We start from the raw sequence: 19,054 nt of genomic DNA, 5'->3' as shown, positions 1-19,054 counted from the left end.
TCCTATATGCCCCAATCCCCAGAGATTTTGATTCAATCTCTCTCCCATTGATGATCACCGCTCACAGACAAGAATAGAACACAGAGGGCCAACTGCAAACAGCAGAGGTGTTCTAAACAGAATGTGTGGAAGAGGCAACCTCTGGGGCATAGTTCTAGCACACTCAGAACAGAATGGCAACATGATCTCAGTGGGAAGAGTATCGAATGGAAGTCAAGAGATTAGACTATTATTTCTAGTTCTGAAGTTCCTTTGTCAGGATAATGTCAAATTAAGTTCTTAAGACTAGGAGGATGTAGAAAACAAACTGATGGCTACCGGGGTTAAGGGTGGGGGAGAGAGGGATAAATTAGAAGATTGGGATTGAGATATACACACTACTATATCTAAAACAGATAACTAATAAGAACCTACTGTACAGCACAGGGAACTCTACTCAATACTCTCTAATGGCCTATATGGGAAAAGAACCTAAAAAAGAGTGGATATATGTATATGTATAACTGATTCACTTTGCTGTACAGCAGAAACTAACACAACACTGTAAATCAATTATACTCCAATAAGAATTAAAAAAAAAAAGACTAGGAGGCATTTTCCCATCTGTAAAATGGGACACTGGTATGGGGGAGTCCACAGCAAAGAGAAATACTATGAGCCCTGCCACCTGAAGGTCTTTCCATTGTTTGGGGTACGGAGAAACGAGAAACAAAGCACAGCTCTGAGAAGGACACTGTAAGGGTTCCTTATCTGGGCTAGTTACTAGTTTCAACAGGCAACTGGGGGAAAGGTGAACTTGGAAATTTAGGTGGGCTGAGGGGATGCCTGGCCCTGTGGCAACTCTCCTCCTCCAGTGGAAGGCAGATAGGTCGCCAAAGTTAGGAGATGGGCATGGGAGTCAGACCCACACGAGTTCTACTCTCATTCTGCTGCTTACTCGCAGGTAATGTCAGACAACTTACATAACCTCTGGAGCCTCAGTTTCCCTCAGCTGTGAGAGGATGACTATACAACTTATGTCTCTAGGTTATTATGAAGATTAAATGTAATAAGGCATGTAAAATACTTAGCACAGCATCTGGAAAATGATAAGTGAAAATGCAGAGTATAAGCATTAGCTTTATTATTTTTATTACTATTACTGTTTCCCAGTAGGATTGCAGGCAGCTGGAAGGGGAGCCCAGAGGCACCGGGCAACCCTCTCATTCTCATTTTCTATTTATTGTCATAAATGACATGACCTCTGTGGTCAAGGACAAGAACAGCTGGGTAGGCCAGCAAAATGCACAGCTGCTGCGATTTAGAAAAAGTAATACTCCAAGGGGCCCGAGTTTGGAAAGGAGCTGGCAGGAGAATACAAAGTCTCACTTGGGCTGGGAGGAGCAGAGGCTCTGTAGGAGCGAAACAGACAGAAACAGCCAAAGGGGCTGGAGGGGGAAAAAGAGAAATCACCAGGGAAAGACCCAAACCAAAGACAGGAGGGCACAGGAAGCCGGCCTTCCCAGAGACAGGAAGCTGCAGGTGAGCCAGGAGGAAGCCAGGAAGCACAGGACGTGGGCAGCTGGGGAAAGCCGGGCCACATCCTGAGGGAGGGGTGGCTGGGGAAAACGAAGCAGGCTATCAGGCTGCCGGATGCTACTAAATGGAGCAAGGTGGGGACAGAAGGGGAAGGAGGGCCACACACTCTCCCCTCATTGACCTTGGGTCCCCTCCTCAAGCCTCTGTTGCCCCAACTCGGCAGGCCCCAGGATTTCACCAGTACTCCTGTCACTGCCACCATCTACTGTCCCCACCTGGGTACTCCTCCCTAGGCTGGTGGCAAAACAGGATGCAGGTTTCATCATTTCCCCTTTTCCTGGGAACTTTGAAACAAGTGCTCCGTGGTTTTCTCTTTGGGGAACGGCCAAGGAGGCCCACGTGGGGGAGAAATCACCTTCCAGCTCCACTCTGAAATGTACATGGTTCAGCCTGCCCACATCCCGCCCTTCCCCAACTGCCTCTTCTCCTTCTCCTGGAGGGAGAGCTCAGCCTCAGTCGGCCCACTGGACTCCACACACACACAGCACCCATCAGGAGAATGCTTGAAATTGGTGAGGGGTGACTAATCTTAGACCTAATCGGCCATCCAGGTACCCCCAGGCTCAAATTCCAGAAGGGTGCTGATCTCAACATGACCCCAGGTAACATGGAGTTGGCAGCGACATCATCCGGGAGTCGGGGGTGGCTACGGGAAGGAAGGCTCCCTGACCCTGCAGAGGGGGTCACCATGCAGGCCGGCACACCAACAGCCACAGTAACAAGGCTGCCCGCATCTGTACAAGCTTTTCCTGTGCACAAAGTATCGCCATGTGTGTGACCTCTGACCTTCCTCACATCGCTAGGAGGAAGACTGGGCAGATATTGTTCCCATTTTGAAGATGAGGAAGCTGAGCGCCTTGGGCAGGATCACAGTTCCTAAGAAGCAGAGCTGATGGGCCCAGGACCCATTCTCCAGAAGTCTCCTTCCTTTAGCCTGGGACTTCCCTTTCCCTGTTAACTCTGCTCAGCTCTCCCAACATAAAACAACAAGCACTCCAGCAGCCCTGCTGCTCTGTAAGGCTAACGATCTCTCTCCTTAGAGGAGCCTCCCTTCCCCAAGTTCCCAGTGTCGCTAGGCCCTCCCCAATGTTCCCACCCCTCCCCCCATGCCTCTGGCCCTCCTGCTTCCCACAACCTGTCACCCAATCCTATGGATTCTTTCTTCAAAGGGACTTCCACTCCCAACATGTCAGGGCAGACCTTTCCCCTCCTCCCCCTAGTTGGCATGGCTGTCTTCAGCCCTGCTCCATCCCTTCCCCAGCCATCCTTCTCAGCCTCGGAGTCCAGGGTACCCTTTCAAGTCCCCGGCAGCGTGCCCTGGCCACACGTTCCCAGTGGCTTCCCATCCCCTCCACACCCCTGGCCCACAGCTCAGCTCTCAAGGTGCCTTTCAGGCCTTGCCTCTTACTGTCCCCTCCCCGAAGCACGCACTGGCCCCCCAGCCCCTCCCTGCACCCTTGCTTCAGTTCAGACTGGTCCCCCTTCCTGAGCCCCCTCCTCTCTTCCATCTTCCAGGCTCCCCTCTCCTCTGTCCGCAAGCATTCCCCCTGACTGCAGGAGGTATGAGGAGACCATTTCTTAACACCTGCCCTGCCCAGAGTCCTGAAAGGGGCAGCCCAGCATCCTGCAGGATCAGGCGCCCACCTGCTGCCTGTACCTGGGTGGTCCCTGGCCACAGAGTAGCCAATCTACTCGCTGCCAGAACTTGGCACTGGTGTGCTCAGTCACAGAACAAGCCGATGAGTAAGAAGAGAAGGCTGGGTCTACGGAGGGGGAAGCCAGGAGCAGATGCTCAGACACAAGCGGAGAGGCCAACAGCCCCCAAAAGACAGAGCCGCCTCCATTCCCGACTGCTCTTCAGGCCCAGCTCCCATGAGGCCGGCTGCCTCGCTGTAATCCTGCCAACAAACCCTTTCCCCCTGAGCTAACGCGGAGGGGCCCCTGCTCTGTGGGGAACACTGCCAACACCAGCCCAGGGAGCCCTGTCGCCTCCATCTGACAGCCCCAACTGGAAGAGCCGTGTACTCGGCAACAAGCAGGCTCTGCCAAGGGTCACTTCTCTTCCTGTCTCCCTGTGAGCCTAGTAAGTGCTCCTCTTACACCTGCTCCTGCCCTGGGACTGGAGCTCCTCACTGAGGGCTGGAGGAGCACACAGCTTTGCAGCTGTCTGTGCGGCTCACAAGTGCCCCTCTTCTATAGCTGCCCCGCATCCGCACGGGGTCAGAAGTGGCCCCCACGAGACAGGTTTTACTGCATGTGACCCCACCCCCTGGCTGGAGCTGAGTGGACCAAGCTGGGCCAATTGGACCCACTGCTCTGGTAATCTGGACTTTGGGCTGGGAGAGCTAAGCCCCCCTGAGTGTGGCTGGAGCTGCAGCAGGAACACTGGGGCCATGTGGCCTGAAGGAGGAGGAAGCCCGGCTGCAGAGACAGGAGGAAGCCCAAGGAGAAGCCGAGTTGAGGGGAAGAGGGAGAATCAGACAAGGTTTTTCCAATCCCTGCTTAAGGCCAGGCAGCAATCTTGCCGTGGGGTCCTGCGCACCCCCTGAAACCCTGTAATTAATCACCTTTTGTGCTTAAGCTAGATTCAGCTGGTTTCTGTTAACTCGAAATCAAGGGGTCCTAACAAAGCTGGGATCTCCCTTATGCTTCTCCAGGAATACAAAGCAGGTGCCTGACAAACAAACTTACTGAATGAAAAAAACTGGCCCCAGATCCTGGCTTTCTGATTCCTGCCAAAGGTACCACCATGCTCTGCAAATACTCCACGTATCAAGTATGTAACTCAGCCCCAGGCAACTTAAGTTAAATGCACGTTCCTTGCCTGAAGTGCATTATATCCTCATTTTCATCTCATCTTTGGGACAAACCAGCACTCAAAGGAAAGGCAAGCGGGAGCAGGCTGGAGAAAATAGCCCATGGTGGTGCGGGCCAGCACGTCCAACTGGATCTGCAAACTGTGCTCCCCTGGGCTGCCCCCACTACAGAAACCTCTGCCCCGAGATTTCTGTCCCTGTACCATTCTCCCCTCCCCCAAGATGACCATCAAAGTCTCCAAGAGGTCACAAAGTTTCCACCCCTATTGATGGGTCATTTATGCCAGAGGCCATTGCAAGGCCAGACCATGAATCCTAAGTCTAGAAGAAGAAACCTCAGAGGGTTGTCTCACCTAGTGGTTTTCAAATTGTGCACTGTGCGGGACCCTGAGACTTCAGTGGAACCTCTCGGGGCTCCAGTGTCCCCAGCCTCAACCAGGGGCACGCCCATTTGGTTGTATATATCAGGCTACCTTGTAAGCTTGCATCTGAAAGGGTTCCAGTGGCTTAAACCAACAGTACAAAACTCCTGGGCTTCCCTGGTGGCGCAGTGGTTGACAGTCCGCCTGCCGATGCAGGGCACACGGGATCCTGCCCGGGTCCGGGAAGATCCCACATGCCGCGAAGCGGCTGGGCCCATGAGCCATGGCCGCTGAGCCTGCGCGTCCGGAGCCTGTGCTCCGCAACGGGAGAGGCCACAACGGTGAGAGGCCCGCGTACCGCAAAAAAACAAACGAACAAAAATACCTGTTCCAGACCAATTCCTTTATCATTCAGATGAGGAGCCAGAGATTCACAGGCATAAGGCCACACAGGTGCCAAGTGGCTGAGCTGGAAGAGAACTCTGGGCTCTGAACTCTCCCTACTGCCCCTTTCCCTAGGCAGCTCCTTTAAAGGCTCTCTTGGAACTGGGAGGGGTCAGAACCCCGGTCCTGTGTGGGTGAGCACTGGCTGGGGAACACAGAGAGAGCGCTGAAGATACAACGCAGAGCCCATCTGACGGGCGCTGAGTCCCAGGTGACCCTGTCTGCATCAGCTGAAGGGCAATGCTAAACGGTCAGAACAATATGGAGATGTCGTGATGCTAGTCCTCCGCTATATATAGTTTCTCCCCTGAAATGACCTCAGGTAGCAGCACAGCTTTGTGGTGTGGCAAAATCAGCTGTGTGGCCCCAACTCCAGGGGAGGAGAACTCTGCTCGAGAAACTGGATGGTAAGTAAGAAAGAGAAGAGTCTGTGGGATGGGGGTGTGTCGGGGGGAGCGAGCTTTTGAGATGACTCAGGACAAATTCTTTCCCTTGACCCCCTGGGAAGCAGCAGTGAGGAGTAAACCTGAGACTCTTCTGCAGTGGGCGACGAAATCTGAGTCCCAGCTCTGGGTGGAGGAGCCCCTGCTTCCTCACAGGGTCCGATCCCATCTGCTCACGGATGTTGGGTGCCTCTTCCTGAAGCACTTCATTCATTGCACTCCATGTGTAAGGAAACAGCAGAGGCTTGCTCTGACCTACGCTCCCCATTTGCTATTCGAGGCCTTCCCTTAACCTTGGTGTACACCGCCAATTTGATTCTACTGCCTAAAAAATAAAAAAGAAAGAAAGGCTAGAAGAACAAACACCAAACGGGAATGGAGACTCTCTCTGGGTGGTGGGAATATGAAGGAGATTTTCTTCTTTGGGCTTTCTGGTATTGCTCACATTTTTTACATAAACACAGACTGCTTTTACAATAAAGAAAATCGTATTACTTGCTTCTCTCCAACCGGCACCCCTTACTCAAATCACTAACCCTTCTGTAAACTCTCCTCACTTACCCTTAATATCTGCCCTATCCAACCTCGACTCTTTCTCAAGTGTCTACACGTTGCCTTTGTCTCTACCTGTCTACACCGCATGATTCAGCACTTGTCTACACATTATCTTGCTTGAAATTGTATCACACCTCCATTTGTCTTTGCTCCTTCCCCCAGATAGACTGTAAGCCATCACGGATGATGAGACGTACATGTATAATATGCATACACGGGAATGAGGCAGGATGTACAGAAAAGACACAGGAAATGGAGTCAGATTCCCTGGGTCAGGTACCAGCTCCACTTCTGACTGCACAGGACAGACCACAGACCAGGGGCTTGACATTTCTGAACCAGTTCCTCCAGCCGAATTCCTTATTAACGCCAATTCTCTTCTAAAAGGTAAGGGTAGATTCTGAGCAGCCCCACAGCTTTTGGATCATTCCACCTCTAAAAACTGAGGCCCCAGGCCCAGCCTACAAAAGGGGTCCCCATCAATCCATATCCAAACCAGCATCGGGTGGTGAGCCAGACACATGCAGAACAGGGCCCACAGGCTGAAGTTTCTCCTTGGATATTTCCCCTGGGCCTAGGCCCCTGGCATAGATGAATGCCCAAGGAATGGTGCTGTCAACAGTAGCAGACTGAGAATCTCTGTCCGAGGCTGCGGGAAAACGTGCTTAATGGTCAAAAATGGACCAGACATCCAGGCCCTGGATCTTCCATGGGACATACGTCAAAGCAGGGCAACGCTAAGCTCAGCTTCAGATAGGCGAGGTCAGCTACAGATTAAAGGGTCCAATGTAGCTTTCCTTCTGCCTATGGACTCCAAAGACTAGCCCACTCTGCTCCTCAGGGAGTGGGACCAAATAACAGCGCATACAGCATGTTTCAAAAAATAATTTGGGGCCTTATAAAAAGCCATAATAGCAGCAAGTTTCCAGTCAAATAAGGCTTCCCTTGTCCTCACCAGCCAGCCCTGCACTGGGCCACAAACAGGAATATCACACTGGGCCAGACCCGGATGAGCTCTGGGTTCTATGAACCTGATGTGAGAGCCCAGAGGGAAGAAGGGCAAATAGCAAATGGAGAATTAAACCTGGGGCATAAACACAGCCGTACAGAGCACTGCCAGCTCGCCGGGGACTGTCCCCTCAGCTCGCCCTGCAGCCTTGGAGCTGTGTCATGAATCTGCACACCTGGGTGTGCCCACATGGAAATGGAATAAATAAAAACAGATCACAGAAGCTCAGTATTATTCAGCCCACCACACCGTGAGCTCCTTGAGGAAAGGAGCTGACTCTTCACGCTGCGCCCTGTGCTAACACCATGGCCGGGACAAGGCAGTTACGGTGAATATTCAGGGGCAGTTTCCCATAGCGGTTAAGATACAGGCCCCTGGGGTACAACTACTAGGATTCAAACAGCAGTTCCCCCACTTTCGTTGACTAGGGTTTTAACCTCCCTGAGCCTCAGCTTCCTCATCTGTAAAGTGGAGGTAATTATGCCTACCTCCTGGGGCTGACGTGAACACTGAAGGCAGTGATGTCAAACATGTAGTAGGGTGCCTAATGCACGTGGTAATCACCACGTAAACGGGACTGCTTCAGGGGTGATGATTCCTGGAGCTGCTGTGAGGGTTCGTGAAAGGAAATGCTCCGGCCACGTGACAGTCTATTTTGGGGGAACAGAGCGCATTGCATAAGTGAAAAAAATCAATGCCATGTGTGATATCCCATGTTACAGAGGACAGTGTGGTCTGTTTAGCAGACACTGCAGTAGGGGTAGGTGGGGAGAGGTGGAAGGGGGGACAAACCCATGAAGGCTGTCGCAAAGTGCACTTCCTAACATACTCGGGATACACAGTGCAAGAACTGGCAGAAGCAGACTATTTGATAGTCATGGGTGGCAATGACGTCAGTAAACCAGCTATACCTGTTTAGGGCCCGGTGAGCCCTCAGTTGAAACTGACAGTGAGGCAGGTGTTTCATGGAAGGAATGCAGGGCTGAAAATGGAAAACAGTAATCTGGGATCCGAAATCTTCCATTTCTCACCATGTGACCCTGGGCGCAATAGTATCACGGAGCCTCTCCCCTAATATGAGGACAACATCACTTGCAGTGAATTAACAGGAGGATTAGAGGAGATGTGTATGAAGTACCTACTGCAGGGCCTGCCACACAGTTAGTACTCAATAAACAGCAGTATATAATAACTATAAAACAACTGTTTTTGAATCCAGTTGCAGGGAGTTGTGTATCAAGTGTGGACAAGTGGCCCTGCTGTGATGTTTATCACTGCTTTCTTGGAAGTTCATGGAGGAGGTGCCAGGCTCCAGGAAGGAAGCCCCAGCAGACCCAGACATGTTCTGCCAAGCTGAGGATGAGCACACTGAGGGCACTCCCGAGCCCTGAACCTACCAGGCAAGAAGTGTTTGCATCTGTTCCAAGAGAGCCCAGAAAAGTAGCTACTAGTTGTTGCTGGAATCGGCAAGAATATGCGGGACATTGCAAGAGACCTGTAACTAACAAGAGTTGAAGTTCTCAAGTTTTTGTGAATGATTCACATTTTTTAAAAAATGAAGCTAGGGGCTTCCCTGGTGGTGCAGTGGTTGAGAGTCCGCCTGCCGATGCAGGGGATACGGGCTCGTGCCCCGGTCCGGGAGGATCCCACATGCCGCGGAGCGGCTGGGCCCGTGAGCCATGGCCACTGAGCCTGCGCGTCCGGAGCCTGTGCTCCGCAACGGGAGAGGCCACAACAGTGAGAGCCCGGGTACCGCAAAAAAAAAAAAAAAAAAACAGAAGCTAGATTCAAGGCTATCTCTGCAATAATATCACTCTTGTGCAACTTGCCTCCCGTTTGTTTTCCTGAATGAGTGGAGTTACAAGAATGGTAAATAGCCAGGGTACAGAGCAGAAGCTAGGTCTTGTATATGAACTTCACTGGCCATATATCTCAGCTTGGGGGGAAGAAGAAGGCTGGGGACAGCTGGCTTAAATACAGTGCCAAGCATGCTGATAATAATGAAAAAATATAACTACTATTTACTGAATATTTTAATATGCCCCAGGCACCAGTCTAAGCATTTATGTGCTTTAACTCATTTCATCCTCAAGACAACCCTATGAGTAGATACTGTTATCTCCATTTTACAGGTGAGGAAGGTGAGGCCCCCAAATCCAAAACAACTTGCCCAGATTACACAGCTAATGAGCTGGAGGAGCTAGGATAAAAAAATGCAAATGGATACTAAGTGAATAAAATATTTGTCATAATTTTCATAATTACCTGTTACCAAACGAAAAACTCTACCTTATAAACGTCCTCTTTGAAAGACCTCAGATTTTGCAAATCAAAAGAAATTCAGGGTCAGCCCTTGCTATACACTCTGAGTGCAGGGGAAGGGCCAGAGGGTGGCCAGAGTCGGACTTCCCAGGTCAAGGTAAGGGAGGCTACACTCTGCTCTTCCCCATACTCTGAGCTGAACAAGAGTCAGTAGAATACAAGTCCCCAAAGAAACAATGAACTTAGCCTAGGTTATTGTCATGAATGGCCTACTGCCATCATTTGCTAAGCATCTCCCTGTGTGAGCATTGCACTGATCACTTCACACAAATCATCACATTTAATCCCTGAATATCTGAAGTGGTCTACTCTTGTCCCTATTTCACAGATGCAGAAACCTGAGGCTCTGACAGCAATGGGAAGGGAGTGGAGTGACTCCAGTCCTCGCAGCTTTGCAGACTTCACAGCCACCTCCCGATTCTTCTCATGGGGATGGGAGGAGGCAGCACAATGGAATGAGCTCAGAGCACTGAAATTTGAGTCAAAGTATTAAAGTGAGTCCCAGCTCTGCCTCTGCTCAGCCTGTGACCACCAGAAATCAGTTTACTTTCCCCTATGTAAATTGGGTAGGAATGTTCTCATAAGGCAAAATGAGGAGAATCAAAAGATATGATTGAACAAGGTGAGCAGGGTGCCTGAAGGTACTCAATAACAAACTCTTGTTTCAAAACAAAAAAACCCTGTGCTCTCTTCCTCCCATTCCTGGGAAGGTAAACTATACAGGGGCCAAAACCTCAGGCTCTGAGATCAGGCCCTGCTGTTTACAAGCTGCATGGCCTTAGAGAGGAGACATTACCTTTCTAAGGCTCAATTTCTTCCTCTGTGAAAAGGTGATAATAGTATCCACCCATAGGATGGATATGAAGATTAATCGAGATACTGCACAGGAGGCTCCTGGCACATGGTACACACCCAGCAAAGGTGAGCTGTTGCTAATTTCATCTCTACAAGCCCTTAAAAAGAACAAAATTCCAAGTCCACAGGCTCGCCTCTAAGATCCAGGCTGCCTGGTAACTGGCTGGCTGCCTAGGTTTGGGCTCTGGTGGCAGCCTCCCAGAGGAGACAGGTACAAATGAGAAGCCATTCCCATCCCCCTACTCCCCCCACCCCATACCCTGCGCCAGCCCTTTTCCTGACAGGTTCCCCTTTCCGAGGGCAATAAGGGACACAAGTTGAGGGCCTGGGGCTGGTCAGAGGTGTGAGGGCACACTAAGCTTGGTCCCCCTTCCCTGTGGGCTCAGAAAGCAGGGAGATCTTGTCCCCAACAGCTTAGAGAGAAGCACATGGCCTGGAGCAGCGGACAAGTTCACCAGGAGGCCATGTCATTATAATACTCCCTGCCTTTTACCCATCCCAAGTGCTCCCACCTGAGCCATAGTCCTGCATCTCTTGTGCAAAAGGGAGCACTCAATATGAGTAAGACAGCATTAACGTTCTTTGGGAGCCACATGAATTGTAACAACAAAGAACTGCTTTGCTTAACTGGAAGCCACTGTCCATCCATCCCAGCCATCGACCACATTATTAGAAACCCAGAAGCAAGCCAGATTCTGACTGACCAGAAAAGATGTCACAGAATCTACCTGCCCAAACTCCTGTACTTCCCTCTCTGGAGGGCCCCTCAGGCTTCACTTTGAGCCCATCTACTCTCTCTCTAGGTACGAGTCTAACAATCTCAGCCATATGTTCCCCCAGGAAACTGGAGGGGCTGCTATTTGAGCCTGGTAGTCAGGATCTCAAGAAGTGACCACTATGATGAGATGCCTCTACACACCCATTGGGATGGCTATTATCAAAAAGGCAGAAAATAACAAGCATTGGTTAGGATGTGGAGAAATCGGAACCCTTGTGCATTGCTGGTGGGAATGTAAAATGGTGCAGCCGCTGAGGAAAACAGTATGGCAGCTCCTCAAAAAATTAAACACAGAATTAACATATCATCCAGCAATCCCACTTCTAGACATATACATAAAAGAACTGAAAGCAGGGACTCGAACAGATATTTGTACACCCATGTTCATAGGAGCATTATTTACAATAACCAAAAGGTGGAAGCAACCCAAGTGTCCATCAACAGACGAATGGATAAGCAAAATGTGGTATAGACATACAATAGAATTCACCCCTAAAAAGCAAGGCAAGTGACACATGTACAACGTGGATGAACCTTGAAGATATTATGCTAAGTGAAATAAACCTGACACAAAAGGACTAATATTGCCTGATTCCACTTCTATGTGGTACCCAGAGTAGTCAAATTCATAGAGACAGAAAGTAGAACGGTGGTTGCCAGGGGCTGGGGAAGGGGAGAATGGGGAGTCTGTGTCTAATAGGTACAGATTTTTAGCTGGGAAGATGAAAAAGTTGTGAAGATGGATGGTGGTGATGGATGCACAGCAATGTGAATATACTTAATGCTACAGAACTGTACACTTAGAAGTTAAGGGGCTTCCCTGGTGGCGCAGTGGTTGAGAGTCTGCCTGCCAATGCAGGGGACACAGGTTCGTGCCCCGGTCCGGGAGGATCCCACATGCCACGGAGCAGCTGCGCCCGTGAGCCGTGGCCACTGAGCCTGCACGTCCGGAGCCTGTGCTCCACAACAGGTGTCCCCCCAAAAAAAAAAAAAAAAAAAAAAAGAAAGAAAAAAGTTGTTAAGGTGGTATATTTTATCTTGTGTATATTTAACCACAAGTTTTTTAATGAGAAAAAAAAAAGTGACACTGACTACCAGGGAGAAGACAGAGCAACAATTATAGGTGGAAACGTGAACCCCAAAAGCACAGCAGCTGGGAACCATTTAGTTTGGGACCCAATGCCCTACATTCTGAAAAGCCTGGGGGCCTCACACTGTCGTGAGTACAGTAACTGATCAGGCAGGACTGCTATTTTCATTCAGAGCCCAGAACAGGGTGCAAGAGCATACCCACACCAATACTGCTTGGGACCTCGAGGCAGGCCACTGTGTAATGGGCTCTTCCTCAGCAATTTACCTGCCACCTGCCACAAGTTCACCCTCACCTTCTTTCAGAGATAAAGGCTTTTGAGAGAAAGAGGCTTTTGTGGTCCCCATCTCCACCAAGCAGGGCTTTGTACATACAGGTCCAAACTCAACACGCCCAAGTTGCAAAAAGGAGGTTATTCATGCTCAGTATACTTTGCTGGGAAGCATATCATCCGTTTCAGAAAGATTCCCATCCAAAAATAGTTTTTAAACATTTCTTTTATAGTTTTGCTCTTTAAAAAAGAGTAAGCTTCAATGATCTGGGGAAAATCACTGGCTATGGTTTTTGTGTGTAAAAATCCTCTACCTTTGAATAATGGGAACTTCATAAGTTCACAAAGTCTCCTTTTATCCAGGATTGCACTTGATTCTTACAATCTCTCTGGGAGGTGAGCAGGGCAGCAGTCATCCCATTGTACAAATGGGGAAACTGAGGCTCAAAGAGATCAAGAGGCCTGTCCAAAGTTGCACACACAACTAGGAAGGAGCAGAGAACCAAGGCCTTATTTCCCATCAATGGCAGATCACATTCTGGATTGGGACCTCATATCTGAGCAGACCATTAAGCCATGAAAGTGATTTTAAAAACAATGTTAGTTTATTTTATCCCCACAACATCTCTCTGAAGTAAACTGGAAATATCATCTTTTTTTTTTTTTTAAGAGATGATTAACTGAGCAAACAAATGACTTGCCCAAGATCACCATTCAAGAAAGTGGCAAAGAGACCACACCCCCTCCCTTTTGAATACGCTCAACTTTGACCACAATTTCTTGACCTTAGCATACTCAAAACTTAAAGGAGCTTATGCAGTTTTTATATAGTTTGCACCATATTTCTGTGAACTTGGTAGGGAGTAGACATACCTTTATTCTCTTTTTAATAGCTGGAAAAGAAAAAGAGGTTAAAGAAATCTTTAAGTTCCTTTTCAGCTCTAAAATTCTATGATTCTAAAAATTCCCCAGCAAGTCAATTCAATGGCTAGAGAGGCCTGGAGTCCACGTCACCCGCCTTCCTGCCTCACACTCTATCAGACCACCCCACACCCACCTCTTGAGTTAATGACCACAAATACCATGTGTGCCTGGGAGAAGGGTCCACTCTTACATAGCTGCACACGTAAAATAACAAAAAAGTGCTAACTGCTTGGTTGGGACCCTAGTAAGGGGCTTCACTCTGTCCTCCTGCTTCAGCCCCAGCAACTCCTAGCAAGAGGCTCCCAAACCATGGGAAATTACATCCCAGGTATTTGAGACCTTACCCAGGCCTGGGGTGAGAGAGAAGCCAATCCTAGGAACAGAACACCACTTTGAGGTTGCAGTTAAATCTGTCCATTAGGATACATCCACCCACCTAAGATGAGACAGCAATCAGGGCTGCTCATTCCTGCTCTTCTACAGACTGTACCCGCTCTGTTCTACACACTAGCTTCATCCACAAATATTTATTATGCACCTACTACATGCCAGGTGCTGCTCTAGGTGCCATGGAACGAACAAATAAAAATCTCAGGTCACACGTAGTAGGGGAGATAGCCAATGTCAGGTGATGGTGAGTGCCAGGGAGAAAAATAAAATAGGGAAAAGGTGGTAGATAATGCTGAGAGCAGGTAATGGAAGGAAGGGGATCAGTTTTAAAAAGGATGGCCTGGTGGCGCAGTGGTTGAGAGTCCGCCTGCCGATGCAAGGGACACGGGTTCGTGCCCTGGTCCGGGAAGATCCTACGTGCTGCAGAGCGGCTGGGCCCGTGAGCCATGGCCGCTGAGCCTGCGCGTCTGGAGCCTGTGCTCCATTTACACAAAAAAAAAAAAAAAAAAAAAAAAGGATGGCCTGGGAGGCCTTGACTGACAAGAAGGGAGGAGCCTTGGAAGAGGAGAGAGAGGGACCCATTCAGATTTTAGGGGGTGGAACAGGGGATGAAGAACAAGAGATAGCTGAGGAAAGGCAAGGTGTTGAAAATCCTATCGTGTCTTGTAGGCTAACACAAGGACTCTGAATGAGACGGGGAGCAAAGGAGTAACAAAGTCTGACTTACAGTTTACAGCATCTCTCTGGCTGCTGTGATGAAAATAGTCTGTCGGGAGACAAGGGAGGAAGCAGGAAGGTCAGTTAAAAGGCCAGTGGTAGCTTAAACCAGGGTGAAAGTGGTGAAGATGGTGAGAGTCAGGCTCTGGATACATTTAAGGCAAAGACAACAGGATCTATTGATTAAGTGGAGGTGGGATTAAAAGGGAGGAGTCAGGGATGAGATTAGAGTTTTGGGGGCCTGAGCAACTGGAAGGATGAAATCACCATTGGCTGACTTTGGGAGGACAGGGGGTGGGGTGGGCCTTCTTTCTGTTCTGGAAATGTTAAACTGAGAAGCCTTTTAGACATTAGGTGTGTTGAGCAGGCAGCAAAATATACAAGGCTGGAGTTGGAGAAACTGGGCTGAAATTATACATGTGGGACTCACCAGCATATATAATAATACAAAATTGTATGTATTATCATACAGGATTTCTATGTATGATCACACACACTTTGTATGTTTACTGTCTGCGCCCCCCAAAACTATAAGCTCCATGTGGCTAAGGACCCTCCGTCTGTTCACAGCCAGCAACGTGCCTGGCACTCAGTAAATATTTACTGAGCAAATGGAGAAGTTGCCCAATTACTCCCTCAAGAATAGCCACAGCAGCCCACACAATGAGAAGCAGGCTCTCTTGCAACCACAGAGCCAAGCCCAGCCAGCCCAAAACAGGGCCCTGGGTCTGTCCACCCCGAGCTTGAGATTCCAGAACGTAAGTGGATATGCTTGGCACATCACAGATAGCTGGGTTTCAGCCCTGCCACACTCTCAAAGGGTGGAACTGGGCAAGACACCTGCCTGTTCTACCACCTCTATTTCTCCCCGGGATGGGCCTGGGAGGGGCTGCCTCACCCACTTCATGGGCAGAGATATCAGATCTATCCAGGGTATATGCATGGGTTGGTGGGAGCCCCCCAAAGGAGTAATTCCCCACGTATTCTCTGGAGCATGCAAAGACCACCCAGCACCTGAAGGGGAGAACTCAGACTTACTGAGAATGTATTAAGAGTAATAGGTTAAAAAAAAAGAGTGACAACCACAAATCTTGATGAGATGAGAGTACCGCCTAATCCTTCTAGCTCTTGGAAGACTCCCTGACCGGTAGGCCTTGTGTCTCTGCTTCACCCATCAAGTGACTAGGAAGACAGAACAAAGGCCAAAGAGTGACATAAGAATGCGTAAGATTTCAGCTCATTAACTTTCCAGCGTAGAACAGCTGCCTTTGTGAAGATGGTAAAAACAGCTCTAATGATCTGGTATAGCCCCCTCCCCTTCTGAGATATTGCAAGGGTGACCCAGAGAGGGTTAATGACTTGCCCAGGGTTACCCAGCTGCAGGCCTAGACCTAGAAGTCAGGTTTTAGCTCTCTGTTGAGGGTTTCTTCCCACTACGGCAGTGGCGAAGGAAAGATAAGAGTTATGGTGGGAGGCAGGGGGAGTTTTAGGCATTAGTCTTACAACATGAAACTATGTCCTTGTCAAAGGGTAAACTGCAGATGTCACAGGAATGCCAGGTGCACGCTGTGAAGTTAAGAAAGAGTCCGCCCCGGGCTTCCCTGGTGGCGCAGTGGTTAAGAATCCGTCTGCCAATGCAGGGGACATGGGTTCGAGCCCTGGTCCAGGAAGATCCCACATGTCGTGGAGCAACTAAGCCCGAGCGCCACAAATACTAAGCCTGCGCTCTAGAGCCCGTGAGACACAACTACTGAGCCTGAGTGCTGCAACTACTGAAGCCCGTGTGCCTAGAGCCTCTGCTCCGCAACAAGAGAAGCCACCGCAATGAGAAGCCTGTGCACTGCAACGAAGAGCAGCCCCCACTCACTGCAACCAGAGAAAGCCCGCGTGCAGCCACGAAGACCCAACACAGCCAAAAATAAATATATAAATAAATTACTTAAAAGGAAAAAAAAGAGAGAGTCCGTCCCTTATACCAAACTTGTCATCCTCCAGATTTCCCCTTGGCTTTGGACTGTATGAATAAAGCTATTCATAGTAGGACCCACAGAAATGAAATAAAGATACACTAACAGATTTTTTTTAAATGCAGATATATACCTCAGTAAAACATTTAGGTGAAAATTTTATTTATTTATTTAACTTATTTTGTGGAATCTCAGTTCCCCAACAGGGACTGAACCCAGGCCATGGCAGGGAAAGAGCCAAGTCCTAATCACTGCACTGCCAGGGAATTACCATGTAAGCCTTCTAAAATCAACAAATATTGAGTCCTTCCTCTGTACAAATCATTGTGATAAGCGCCTAGTGTGTGTGTGTGTGTGTATGTGTGTGTGTGTGTGTGTGTGTGTGTATGACTATATGAATGAGACAGAGAGACAGACACACACACACACACACACACACAAAGGTCTTCAAGGCTTGCAGCACAGTTGCTGATATGACTGTAACATCAAAGAAATAACTAATAATATGGAGTAGATAATTAATTGTTAAGTGGTATAATGGGACTGCAGGAGTTCTCAGAAAGAGCAATCATGTTTGCTGGGGGGTGGGGGGACTTGTCAGGCAAGGTGCTTCCAGAAAGATAAGGGATTTGAGGTGGACCTTGAAGAGAAGAAAGGCTCTTGATAAGAAGGGGGAAAGGGCATGAGCAAACACAGGCGACATTAATGTCAAAGAAGAGAAAGAAATCACGCCTTAAAAGGTAGGACTGGACAAGACTTGAACAGCCTTGAAAGTTAAAGTTCTTGTAGGAGTGGGAGGGGCAGAAAGATTTCTGAACATAGAACTTACAGGGTTCAGAACAGGTTAATTTAACAAATGCCTTCTGGGACACTACCATGTGCAGGCACTGGATGAATAACTGAAGATGTATTTGCCTTTGGTGGGGAACTAACTTCAGTGTGGGAGATGAGTTGGCCTTGAGGTGACAAGGGGCAGGTTTGTAAGACCTGCTGAAGGAAGAACCAGCAGGGCCCAGAGAATGACTCCTCCAGAACATGGAGACAAAGACAGCAGAGAGAATTCTTCAAAGTATAAATTTAGGCAGCTGGAAGAATGCAAGAGTAAAGGGAAGCTAGTTGAGGAGGAGAGATACAGAGCTGGTTTTAGAACTGTTGAACCTAAGGTTAACTACATCTGTGTCTAGTGGGCATTTAGATATATGAGTCTGGGGTTGGAGAGACAATAGTTGAAGATACAGCATAGGGGCCTTCCCAACGGACGAGTTGGGGGGCTGAGTAAGATTCCTCTGGGAGGGAGCATGATGAGAGAAACAAACGGAATGTCAGACTGAACCATGGGCGTCCCACACTAGGAGGTAATGGCGGGCGGGAGTGATCAGAGAAAAAAACAATGCCAAGGAGGGAAAAGTTGGGGGAGGTGTTGGAGTTTCAAATGGGAGAGGGTTGTCAACAATAAAAAATGCTACAAATCAACTATGTGGGCTGAGCACATAAATAATAAGTATTTGTTGAATAAGTGAATGAATGAAAGGAAGAAAGCCTTTGGATTTGAGAATCAACTTTCCTCAGTCAGAAGAATGGCCAGGGTTGCCCTCAGACAAGAGGACTTCAACGCTAAATTCTACATCGTCCTCCCTATAAACACGTGTTGCTTCTTGCACAAGTCATCCTGTCCACCACACAGACATCCTTCCCTGCTTCCCCCATGTTTCCCCTCATCTTCCGTCCCAGTTTCCGGAACTCAAGCAACACAAACCTTCGGTGTCAAAGGAGACAGGAAACTCCAACTAGAGTTTCTACTTCATTAACAACTCTGCCTGTGGCTCCTCTTACATAAAGGGATATGTGGCAACTGAGTGGAACAGGAGACTGCATTCTAGCCCCATCTGTACTACTGACTAGCTGTGTGGCTGGGGACAAGCTGCTCAACCTCTCTGGAGCTGGGCTTTTCATAGACAAGAGGAGGTAGGTCTATCTGGACTCTAGACAAGTTTCGAAGGTCTCTTTCAGCTCTAAAGTCTGCGATTTTATCATTCTCAGAAGGCCCTCGCAACACCCTCAGAGAAGGAAGTGAAGTGAGTACAAGACCCGGGGAAACGAGCGCCAGACCTCTTACCCAGGCGAAGCGCCAGGATAGGAGGAGTGTACCCAGAAAGTGAGAAGGAGCTGCCGGCCCTCGCGGATCACCAGGGAGCAGATCCCATTCCCAAGGCTGGGAAGGATCCCAACAACCCGAGTGCGATTCCCACCCCGCACCCCACCTTTCCTAGACTCTCAGACGACCGGGAGGCTCTAAAAAGCCCTGCGGGAAAAATAAAGATTTCTTTCCCAGAGTCCTGCGCTGCTTTTGCAAGTCGGATTCCGGCAGACACGATCTGCAGCCCGATAATGACACAGTCTTTGGAAGGAGCGACTGTTCTCGTTTCGCTCGCTCCGAGTTCTGGGGACGCCTGGCCGCCCGCGCCGTGCCCCGACGGGCGGGCGTCCGACCCCGGCACCGCTGACGGGCCAGCGGCGCCCCCGCCCGGGGCTC

General features: G+C 49.2%; 1 protein-coding gene across 2 annotated transcripts in view; it reads right to left on the bottom strand.

Moving 5' to 3' along the window:
• The window catches only part of UBTD1 (ubiquitin domain containing 1), a 51,224-nt gene that overhangs the window by 31,427 nt on the left and 743 nt on the right, over nucleotides 1–19,054 (bottom strand). The window contains exon 2 of one of the 2 annotated variants that reach the window (XM_024734998.1): nucleotides 14,565–14,603. The exons of the other annotated variant lie outside the window; for it this stretch is intronic. The gene's annotated coding sequence lies outside the window, so the exon portion shown is untranslated. The remainder of the gene's footprint in view (nucleotides 1–14,564; nucleotides 14,604–19,054) is intronic. 2 annotated transcript variants of the gene reach the window in all.

The sequence above is a fragment of the Neophocaena asiaeorientalis genome, unplaced genomic scaffold, assembly GCF_003031525.2.
Source record: "Neophocaena asiaeorientalis asiaeorientalis breed wild unplaced genomic scaffold, Neophocaena_asiaeorientalis_V1.1 scaffold240, whole genome shotgun sequence".
Classification (NCBI taxonomy): Eukaryota; Metazoa; Chordata; class Mammalia; order Artiodactyla; family Phocoenidae; genus Neophocaena; species Neophocaena asiaeorientalis.
The sequence above is the reverse complement of the archived record's forward strand: the minus strand, read 5'-3'. Positions and strand labels throughout refer to the sequence as shown.